The following is a 12,385-nucleotide window of genomic DNA, read 5'->3' on the forward strand; positions in this document are numbered from 1 at the left end:
TTGGCTCAATTTCTGAGCCCCTAGGCGAACTGTGGACCATGAGATTGAGTTGGTGCCGGGTGCGAAGCCACCTGCCCGAGCGCCGTACAAAATGTCACAACCCGAACTCACCGAGCTTCGGAGACAATTGACGGAAATGCTAGACACAGGGATCATCGTGCCCTCCAAGTCCCCATACGGGTCCCCAGTGCTATTCCAAAAGAAACATGATGGTAGTTTACGACTCTGCGTGGATTACCGGGCTCTAAACAAAATCACCGTGAAAAACAAGTATCCTATTCCGCTAATGGCAGACTTGTTTGATAGACTAGGTGGTGCGACGGTATTCACCAAAATAGACCTGAGGACAGGTTATTGGCAAGTTCGGATTGCAGATGGTGATGAGCACAAGACGACCTGTGTGACAAGATATGGGTCGTACGACTTCCTGGTTATGCCCTTTGGCTTGACTAATGCGCCAGCCACATTTTGCACCTTGATGAACCAAGTCTTCCGAGAATACATTGATGAATTCATCGTGGTTTATTTGGATGACATTATGGTATATAGCCAGACACTAGAAGAACACCTAGAGCATTTGCGGAAGGTCCTAGCCCGATTGCAGGAGCACGAATTATATGCGAAGCTATCCAAGTGCTCCTTTGCTCAGAAACAAATTGACTTCCTCGGACATGTCATCGAGGAGGGGCGGATCAAGATGGACCAGCAGAAGATTCAGGCCATCACAGAATGGCCGCCTCCTAAGGATATCCACGCCTTGAGGTCGTTCCTTGGCCTATGCAACTTCTATCAGCGTTTTGTGAAAAGTTACTCCCTCATTGCAGTGCCGCTGACAGAACTTCTCAAGAAGGTCACACCGTGGCATTGGGGCCCCAAGCGGGCAGAGGCCTTCGACGCATTGAAAATGGCTATGTCTAGCAGCCCGGTCTTGGCCCTCCCTGACTTGGCCAAGCCATTCGAAGTGCAAACGGATGCCTCCGACTATGCACTTGGTGGAGTATTGCTACAAGAAGGGCATCCTGTAGCATACGAGAGCCGAAAACTAAAGGATGCAGAGCGACGCTATGCCGCCCATGAGAAAGAATTATTGGCTGTCGTTCATTGCTTACGCCTTTGGAGGCATTATCTACTGGGAGCCCCATTCGTGGTCAAGACAGACAACACAGCCGTTAGCCATTTCATGACCCAACCAAAGCTGAATGGTCGACAAGCTAGGTGGCAGGAACTCCTAGCGGAATTTCACTTCAACCTGGAGTACCGAAGTGGGAAGACCAATCATGTTGCTGATGCACTCAGTCAGAGAGCTGATCTAGCATCGGTGTGTGTACTCGCCGCCCTAAAGGGAAGCAAAGTAACCACCACCATAAAAGACCAGATACATGATCTACTCATGAAGGATCCTGCTGCAAAGTATTTGGTTGATTTGGTAGGACAGGGCAAGACTCGCCAGTTCTACACCGAAGATGGTTTCCTAAAAGTGAAAGGGAACTGACTTTATATCCCTAAAGGAGGAGGTCTGCGAAGGGCTCTTCTGGCGGAATGCCGCGATACTTTGTAGGCCGGTCATCCCGGTGAGGAACGCACCATGGCATTGCTTCGCCGTGCATATTATTGGCCTCAAATGGTCGATGACGTCGCTCAGTATGTGAAGACTTGTCTAGTATGCCAGAAGGATAAGTCAGACCGCTTGATGCAGGCAGGGCTCTTGGAACCACTAGCTGTCCCAAAAAGACCTTGGGAAAGCATTTCCCTGGACTTTATCACCGGATTGCCCAAGGTCGGAGATCTCACAACTATCTTGGTTGTGGTGGATCGGTTTTCCAAGTATGCTACCTTTATAGCAGCCCCACAATATATATCAGCAGAAGATATAGCTCGACTATTCTTCTCTCATGTCGTCAAATATTGGGGCCTACCTAAAGACATTGTTAGTGATCGCGACTCACGCTTCACTAGCAATTTTTGGACCCAACTCTTTAAGTGTTTCGGGTCAAAATTGAGTCATAGCTCAAGTTTTCATCCGCAATCTGATGGTCAGACGGAGCGATTCAATGGCATGCTAGAGGAATATCTCCGGCACTTTGTGACCGGATCACAGAAGAACTGGGTGAAGCTTCTGGATGCTGCTCAACTGTGTTTCAATTAACAAAAGAGCTCAAGTACCAACAAAAGCGCTTTTGAAATTGTTACCGGACAACAACTGCTACTCCCACACACAACGAACACACCAAACATGTCAAAATCTCCTCGAGCTGCTAGCTTCTCAAAAGAATGGAAGCAAAATTTGGAGATAGTACAGAGCTATCTTGTCAAAGCCCAAAAACGGATGAAGAGGCATGCTGATCAGAATTGCCGCTTTGTTGAATACCAAGTGGGAGACAAAGTGATGGTCAAAATCCCAAAGCGGTACTTGTTTGCAGGGGTCCATGACCCTCGCCTATTGAAAAAATATATTGGACCCTTTTCCATTGAAAGGCGCATTGGGAAAGTTGCATACCGAGTAGATACCCCAGCTTGGTAGAAAATCTATCATGTTTTCCATGTCAGTCTCCTGAAACCTTTTCGGGAAGATATGGAGGATCCTTCACGAAGCCAACTCACAATACCAAGTATTCGAGGTCCCAATTCAACCGGGAAAAGGCGTGCTGAAGCTATTCTTGATGATCGAGTGATTCATGCCTCAAGAAAAGATCACCAGGAGTTCTTGGTGAAATGGCAGGGATGTAATGCAGAGGAGAATACTTGGGAGAGGGGAACAAACCTCAAATCCTACAAGAGCCTGATTGATGATTACCTTGCAAGGAAGGCGCCGAGGACGTCGCCAACTCAGGTGGGGAAAAATGTCATGGGCGGCTTTACAACCATGCCCCATGACCTCTTGGACGTACCCCGTGGCATCCTGGCCAGCTTACAAACGCCCATCGCCACGGTCGGCCCCGTGGTCTCGGTAGCTCCAAGTGACAAGCGCGCATGTGCCTCTGTCGCCCCACCGATAGCCATCGCCAGCTCCCAGCCACAGGCAGATGCCAACAGCGCCGCGCGCACAGACAATGCCGCGCGCGCAGACCCTGATGCTAAAGACAAAGTTGCTGCCAACAGACTTGTTTCTGCTTTGTAGAAGACTAAATCCTTTTCATTGTAAATATAGAGTAGTTTTACTGCATTTTCTTTAAGTGTGATTTTTCAGCTTTCATAGGCCTAGTGATGTAACTTTGGTTTATTTTTTTTAAGCATTATTAAGGGGGACCAAGCAATCAAACTTTCAAGCAAGTAAACAATTCTCTGTACTGGTGTCTCTCCCCCCGACACCATGTTGTTTTTCTGTAATAGCTTTCATTCAATGCAATCAAGCTTTCTTTCATTTTCAATTCTCTTTTCTGCTCTCTTTCAATTGATCACGACATTGGTTTTCCCGTACGGCACTGACAATCTAGTCTAGCGTACGGTGGGGACCTCAGTTGACATCGATTGCTTAGCCTTACGTCGTCCTTCCAAGGAACATCAGGAAGGCGCCGCGTAACAGTAAGCATGTCGTCGTGACAAAAATTAGCTTAATGACTTTTATAGAAAAAATTAAAGTTCGATAATCCATTTGAGAGCTCAAGATAATATATAAAGGACAAATTTAAATCTACCCTCAAAAATAAATGACAATTTTGACTAAAAACTCGTTAGAGAGATGTAGGAGAAGACAGATGATGTTTTCTCTATTACTTTATTCAATTCGAATTAAGCTTACTTTTTTGAACCCCAATCAAGTTTATTTGAGTCAAAAACGATGTCTAAACCTCCCCGAATTGACTCAGAGAAATTGATGCTACTATTGAATCAAAGAATTCGCAAAAATTACAAGCAATCGCAAAACAAAACAAAAAAACTCTGAAAATAGAACAAGTGGCAGGAGCTCGTGGTTTCACATTCCATAAATGAATACAACTGTACGAGCCTTCCTTTTTGACAAAAACAAGGAAACACTCCAAAAACAACAGGAGCTAACTACTGGTATGCTTACAGCTCGAAAAGAATCTATCGATGTTTATACGAAATTACATTGATTTATCATAAATAACTGATAAGATTAATATAAAAACACGTATGTACTAATTAATTGTGATTCAAGTGATGATGTATGTATACAAAGACTGTCTTCTCAATTAGTATAAATATCGAGGAGTACATTTTACTTAACGGCTACTCAACTATTCCAATCTACTAAAGTCATATTTCTTTCGTTTGTAATATTAAAGTCATTTAACTATATCTGTAACACTCAAAATTTTCAAACTTTTGATTGTCAAATACCTATTTTACCCTTTATATTATCATTTTTTTTACTTTTTAAATATTATCATTTTTTCTCTTTTTAATCTACATTGTGGACTTACTTATAGAACAAATATATTTTATTTATAAAATAAAAATATAAAATTAGTTTTCAGCTTATATAATATCGGAATAATAATATAATTGAGCATAATTTTCAAGAATATATAATGTATATTATAAAATACCTTTATTTAAATAATTATTTTTATATTACGTGCATGGTATATATATTTTATAACCTTTATTTTATTTCATTCTCAATTGTGTAAATAAGTTTTTGAATTTTTGTTGTTAATATTAAAATTATTATTACGAACAAATTATTCTAATTAATTTATTTACTATGCTCAATATTTTATTATTCCAACATTGTATATGCTTAAATACTTTTTATTTTTTAATTTATAAATAAAATTTATTTATTCTATAGGTAAAGCCATAATATAAATCAAAAAGAAAAAAATTATAATATTAAAAAGTTAAAAAATAAATAAAAAAAGATAAATCTTTATAATTTAGAGGGTAAATTAAGTATTTGACAATTCAAAGTTTGAAAATTTTGGTTGAGTGACATTTTGAATGATATATGCATAGTTAAGTGACTTTATTTTTACACATAAATTAAAAATGACTTTAATAAATAATTTAAAATAATTGAATAACCATTTAACTAATGGACTCAAATATCGGATGTAATTAAATCTTTCGTATACACCCTCTCCCCACGCAAAACCAAAGTTGTAGGTTCACCACTTTTCTCCGGAAAAAATAACTGCTTTTGTTTGCCTTACACAAAAATTAAGTCAAAATGGTTGGTTGGTTTTTTAAGAAAAGAAATTCAGTGGGCCGCCAATATGTTTTTAATATTCAACTACTTTTGGTTGCTTATAAAATGGGGAATTGTGTGCCTGACCTCATTGTCTTAAAACAAAGGTAATTCTTGAAACGTTTCACCGAAAAGTTAGAAATAGTCTGAAATGGCGTCTCTGGTTCTTCTATTATTTGAGCTTCTTAGACATGAAAATACAGATTGTTTAACCTCATCCTCAGCTTCTGTTTCCTCTTCTTCTTCTTCTTCTTCAGTTGCTAATTCTTGTGCTGCTGTGGCTGCCAAAGGAGCTCAATTATTTCCCAACAAAAGGGTATTCAGCAACTCTTCAAATAGTTTCAATGGTGACTTCAAAGTAGCTGAGGAATTAGAAGAACTTCCCAGGATTTGTGTTGATTTAGTTTGGCCTTAAAGCATTAATTATCTTATAAATCACTATTTTGCATCACTAATTAATTATGTCATCACGACTCCTTTCTGGTGGAAATGAACCCAATTTCTATAGATGCTTCTTTTGTTTTAATTTACTGTTTTTCACATTCTATTTATTTTACTTACGTATTAGGTGTTATATTTTTTCATTTCTTTTTGAGTAAAATTTACAAATGGACATATAATTATAACTTTTTTTCATCAAGTCATATTTAAATATTTTTAATCTAATAAATATTGACCCAAAAAACCTTTTAATAGAGAGGAGTTATTAAAAAATAATTCAATCTCTTTTAATTGGATCAATATTTATTAAATAAAAAATAAAAAATGTGGAGTAAAAAAATATAACATTGTGGAGTAGTGGAAAGTCTAGATTACTTCCTCTAATTTTAAATTCTAAAAAGCTTTTTTTGTAAGCAAGTCGAATATGTGTCGTTCAGTTTATGATTTACATTTGAAATGACAAGTATTGGCGAACTAGTAAGTTATACCGACTTAGTAACATATGCAATACACAATTTTGGAACGTAAATATTCAAAACTAATGGCTGAGATATTGCATTAAGCTTAAGAAACTAAATTCGCTAAACTTAAGTAGTAGAATGATGTAGAAAAGAGAAAAGAAACACAGCCCAACCCGACCCTTCTAATAGGCCCATTTTAGTGGTTAGAGTTGGTTATAGGTAATAGGATCGAGCTCCTTTATTTTTGAAAAAATGACACTATATAGCCGCTATAAAAATAATAGCCAAAAAATATATAAAATTTGTATAAATATACATTCAGTATGTTATATACAAAAATTATAAAAAATTTATACACTTTTTCGGCTACCATATGTAACTAGTTTTTGACGCGGGCTAAAAGTGATAATACCCCTTTATTTTTTTATTTTTAACAGACTCGTCCCCTCATCTAGTCCTTTGGGGTGAAGTACACAAATAACTTTTAATGTGGATGGTCTTGAATTTTTGTCTCTGCTTGCTTCATGGGCATAACTTCAATTTTAACAATTGTTACCCCTTGCTTACTCTATGGTCAATATTTTTAATTTTTTACCTTAAAATTTTGCCCATTTGGCAATTGGGGGTTAAAAATTAAAAGACCACCCCAAAAATATCATATTTCTACAAATGTTTTGAGTCCTTTCAGATCACAGGTTAATTTTTGAAAACTGATCAACTTCTAAATATAAGGCCAAACTTTGGCTATTTGATGAAAGTGCTCCTTAAAAAGAGGATTGGACCAGAACCAGAACCAGAACCAGAACCAGAACCAGTTCGCTGGTCACTTGTTAGGTCCATGCAAGGTACATGTAACTCTTTATTTATAGCTTGGGAAATTGGGATAATTTTATATGCTACTGCTTGGCCATAAATTTGGAAGTTTTTTTTTTTTAAATATCTATTTGTTTATAGATTATTATTATTTTTTTGGTAAATTTTAAAAATAAAATCTTCAAATCCCAAAAACAACTCTAGAGTAGTTTTTGAAGTTTTCTACTCATAAAACTTCAAATTCTTCTAAGTAAAATGTATGTCCAAACACAATTTTAACTTTCAAAAAATTATTTTTCATCTTATCTTCAAAAACTTATTTTTTTAAGTTTCAACCAAATCTATGTCCAATTACTAGCTAAATCTCCTCTCTAGTTTGGCTTCGTAAGATTTACTTCCTTTGTGCTTTACAATAATTAAGCTTATCTCTCTATCTTGATTTTATAATAACAATTCCTTTGAATCTATTTATGGTTTAGTTAATCTGTCCTTTATAATATGTTATTTTAATTAATTAATTTTGTAAACATCTTGGGCATTGGTAGAGGAAATTATCTCCTATATATGTTTTTTTTCTTCAAATTCTCGTTTCTTAATAAAATATTTGAAAGATGATGCTTCAATTAATTTGTTCTGAAATTTGAAGTCTTGATGAAGGTAACTACACATAACTGTTGTTGAACAATAATAGTGGCTACTAGACCAATCTTCTATAAAGTTCATTCGAACACTCCAGTGATTTTTTAACTACAATTTCACAATCATCCCCTATCCAAAGTACGTAACTTCACAGCAAACCATAGGGATGAATTTTAAAATTAAATTTTAATATCAATGATAAACATGTTATGAGAATAGTGCAAGAAAACCAAAATAAAAGAGATAAGCACTAAGCAATATTGTAAATTACAGGAAAGATTGGTGTTACCAAGTCACAAAATGAAGGTATCTTAAATTATCCCTTATAACTTGTTAGTGTTACCTTATAAATAGAATATGGGATTAATAGCCTCTTTGGCCAAGTTTCTACGAACTTAAAAAAAATAATATTTTTTTCCAAAGTTAAAGTGTTTGGATAAGCTTTTTAAAAAAAATACTTTTGAGGAGAAGCAAAAGCAGTTTTGGAGAAGCAGAAAAAAATAGTTTCTCTCCAAAAACACTTTTTTGAAAAGCACTTTTGAGAAAAATATACTTAGAATCACTTTTTAAAAGTATGGTCAAATACTAATTGCTACTCAAAAGTGCCTTTTAAATTAATTGGTCAAACACAAATTGCTTCTCACCAAAAGTACTTTTGAAAAAAATTATTTATCAAAATAAGCTGATTTTAGAAGTTTGGCCAAACATGCTATAAGTTCTTATTTTTTCTCAAGTGTGATTTATTAATTCTAGGAAGTATTTCCTTTTTTTTTTAACCATGAAGCTTAACTTGGCTAAACTAATCCGTTTTTCATTTTCTTCTTTAATTTGGCACTCTTTTACTGCTGACACAAATGTTTGTACTCGATTAATCGTTTGAAAAAGAGTTTGATGAGAAACCCTTGCTCTCCTTAATCCTCCTTTAAGTCGACTATATTATTTTGACCCGCAGATAGATACGTCACAACTAAATTTCTCTCCTGAAAAATAATAATCAAGACAAGAAATATAACGACAGATATTATATTCGATTTCAAGTGATGGGATTACAATCTCTAAAATTTCTCAAACCTAAAGAGATGTAGTCCTCTGATTCTTCTTCTCAAGAACGATGGCTCAAGAGCTTGAGAGCTTGATCTTGAACTTGACGAATTTCAGATTTGTGGTACATCACGAATAATTAGAAGATCGTCACGAACCAGGATTTGGTGTTGGGTTATCACGAACGGAAGATTTGAAGCCGTTCGCCTATGATTTGAGTTCGCCTTTGAAATTTGACCACAAACGACGATTGCAGATATGGATGGAGACCTTGATGCTATTCTTTAGAGCTTCTTTAGCCTTTCCTTTAATTCTGCTTACTTGATTCTCCTTCTAGCCTTCTGATTTCTGGGTCCCCTTTAGCCTTCCCCTTTGATCTCATTATATAGGTGTGAGTGGAGTAGCTTCCAAGAAAACCCTAGTGGCCATTGGGTTTGAGGCTTATGGGCGGCCGACCCATGTGATAGAAGAATGGTCTTGTGCAATTGTATTGAACTTTTATTTAAACCAATTTGATTTGATTTAAATAATTAACTTAATTATATTAGTCCATTATATTTATTTAGACTAATATATATTTTATTTGTGATAAAATTCAAGTTTCTTGTAAATTTAAATTTAATAAAATTTAACAGTCTACAAGATAATAATTTTAACAAGAGAACTATGCTTGTTTAATAAGGAAAGTCAAGCAACGAAGCAGATTTTGGAATCTACATTGATGAGTCCGGAACCAAAGTGTAGTTCTTTTGGATTCAAACGACAAAAATAGGTGGAAAAAAATTAACTACCATTTTATATATAGCGCGGTGAATAACCATGCTATATTTGAACTTTCCTGCCCCACAAATAATTCAGTTACACTTTACTGGCCCACCAATTCATATGGGTATAGCGCATGGAGTATACGCGCTATATATATAGCGTCTATTATGCATGCGATGTATATCAAATAATTGTACCCCCAGACTGATTTTTGTCTTATTTAAGGAGTTTCAGAATTTGGTAAAAATCCATTCAGGATCCTTCAGATTTTCCAAAATATTTATTCGTTAAGTTATTTTGCATTTTCTCATAATGTCCGAAGAGCGAAAAATTAGGGTTTCATTATATTGGGGGGAGGGGAGTGAGGTTGGTTAGGTTATAGTGGAGAATAACTTAGTACTCTATAGTTGTTCTCCACAGTGTCATGTTAAGTTGCCACTTACAATGGAGTACGATAGATTGGTATCGTTGTTATGTAAAACAATGAGTGTGAGCAAACGTTCGGTTAATATTAAAGTAACCGAAATATATCTGTATTCTGTTACTCCGCAAGGGGTTGCTTGTTATGTTGAGTTTAACATCATAGACGATGAAACTCTGACAGATTTTTTGAGGACTCCGGATGAACACCGAAAACTTCTTGTGATAAAAATATTGGAAATGTACGTCGAGGCTGAAGACGCTTGTAATAATGAGGTTCCGCAAAATAGGGATATCTCTCAATCATCGGGTGATTTTTTTGGGAGAAGTTTTATCCAAACAAGTTCCGGGTGAAAGAGTTTGGACAGATCTAAACTTATCTCCACAGGCGAATGAGGAGCGATGACATAATTTATCCTCAAGTTTACATAATCCATAAGACAAGAGGTAAACTTCAATTTTTCTTTGTGTTATGATATTTATTTTTATATATTGAATTTGTATTAACACTCATATATTTCACAGAGGGTACCGGCCAGATATGAATTTTACAAGTTATGAACCAACAGACAGTTGGAATATGCCTATTTTGGTGTGTTAGATCATGGTGGTCCATCCGGGAGTCATCAGCAACAGGATAATGTGCATCATGAGATATCAACACATTTTGATTTGTAAGTTAAGTGATAAAGTTTTAATGTAAAGTTTGGATGAATTTGAGAAACTCATTATTTTATTGGCTGTGCAGTGAAAACGAGCAACTTGAAGGTCCTGTCCTTACTCAATTACCCGAAGACGACATATTTAATCGGGATTTGGCAGATGCGCAGAGTTAGGAAGATGATAGTGATTATGGCAACAATGCTGATGAGTCTGGAGATGACACACCCTTCCCTGATGAGGGTGATAATGATGAGGACGAGAATGATGAACCTGATTTGATGAGGGAGCATGCTCCACCTCCCGTTAGACCAATAGGGTACGAGTCGCATGTGCCATTTCATTCAAGGGTGATTCCCTACCTTGATCAGTTGCCAAGCATACCGGATGTGGATGCTCTCACAAGGGATCTTGACAAAATTTGGACAGCAATGTAGGATGAATCTAAAGCAACAGTGCTATCAAAGGGCATGCCTAAGCAGGGCGGTGCGAATATACAACATAAAAGAGTGTCGTGAGATCGTGGTTCATGAGCCATCTCTGAAAGTATACAAGGTTATTTATCGTAGATGATTTCAAGGTTGTAATTGAATGTTGCGTGCGATAAAGTTGAAAATAAATATGTGAATTGTGGGGAAATACATTGGCACCCACACTTATGAAATAGACATATTCAGTGGGAATCATTTTAACTTGAATGTTGACTTGATTTCTCTTGTCTTGATTCCACACATTGAAGCATCCATAAGGTACAAGATCAAATAGTGTATAACATCTGTCCACCAGGTATATGGATAGTAACTGGGATAAGTCCTTTGTCGCTCTACCCAGGTATATGGCTGCATTGCAACACTTTAACCCAGGACTGTTGTTGAATGAAAGCTTTAGCGGAGTCCTGAAATACCAAAATACATATTCAAATATGTGTTCTGGCATTTAAATCAACCATTGATGGTTTTGTGCATTGTCGGCCTGTAATATCCATAGACGACACTCATGTCTATGGAAAGTATGATATTAAGTTGTTGATCGCCGTTGCAGTAGATGCTAATGGAAGTATATTTCCCCTATCATTTGCTATTTGTACCAATGACATCCAAGAGATGTGGACAATATTTTTGTACCACTTGAAGGAGCACGTTGTCAAGCAGTGTTAAGGTATTTGTCTAATATCTGATTGGCATGGCAGTATTTTAAGTTTTGTATATAATTTGTGTGTATGGCAGGAACCACATGCCTACCACCGTTACTGTGTTAGGCACTTGAAGGCTAACTTACAGAAGCCTTATCCGAACAAGGACTTATATGATTTAATATGGATGGCTGCAACAGATTACCAAGAGTGTAAATTCAGGAGGCGAATGGAATTGATTAGGCAGGAAGACCCAGAAGCCTATAATTGATTGATGTGACATGGGCTTGACAAATGGACTTTGCATAAGGATGGTGGTAGAAGATAGGGAATTCTGACTACAAATGTGTTAGAGTCTTTCAACGGGTTATTGAAGTTTGCATGTGGATTGCCTGTTACTGCCATGGTGCGGATGTCATTCAAGCAGATGGCGGAGAGGTTTTTTGAAAGATCTAGAGGTGCATCGTCATTGATGGAAAGGGGTTTTCACAACCAATGAAAGGATTTGAGAAATATAGGAAGCAAGCACAGTGGCATTCATTTTTGCAATATTACAGCGAGAGAAATATTTTTGAAGTTCGCATTGGTCTGCATCACAACCGCGGAAATAATACACTCACTATCAATGAAGCTAGAATATTATGCTCATGTGAAAAATGGTCAATCTACCACTTTCCATGCTCACATGCCATGAAGTGCTTTCAACATACAGGCTTCGCGGCGATGAAGTATGTTGATAAAGAATATAGTGTTTCTGCATACTTAAACACCTATATGGACAGTTGCAGCCAGTGGGTGCTGAGCATTATTGGCCTCCGGAACCATTTAAAATGGTGTGTAACAAGAATTATGTACGTCAAT

The 12,385-nt window shown here is 36.6% G+C and overlaps 1 long non-coding RNA gene across 1 annotated transcript; it reads left to right on the forward strand.

Annotated features, from left to right (window-relative positions):
• The first annotated feature begins 5,228 nt into the window (after nucleotides 1–5,228).
• Nucleotides 5,229–11,445, forward strand: LOC107810068 (uncharacterized). The gene is made up of 4 exons (XR_001653557.2): nucleotides 5,229–6,899; nucleotides 9,917–10,179; nucleotides 10,258–10,406; nucleotides 10,481–11,445. It is a non-coding gene; the product is annotated as an uncharacterized LOC107810068 (long non-coding RNA).
• The last annotated feature ends 940 nt before the right edge of the window (nucleotides 11,446–12,385 follow it).

This window comes from Nicotiana tabacum, chromosome 17 (assembly GCF_000715075.1).
Source record: "Nicotiana tabacum cultivar K326 chromosome 17, ASM71507v2, whole genome shotgun sequence".
Lineage (NCBI taxonomy): Eukaryota > Viridiplantae > Streptophyta > Magnoliopsida > Solanales > Solanaceae > Nicotiana > Nicotiana tabacum.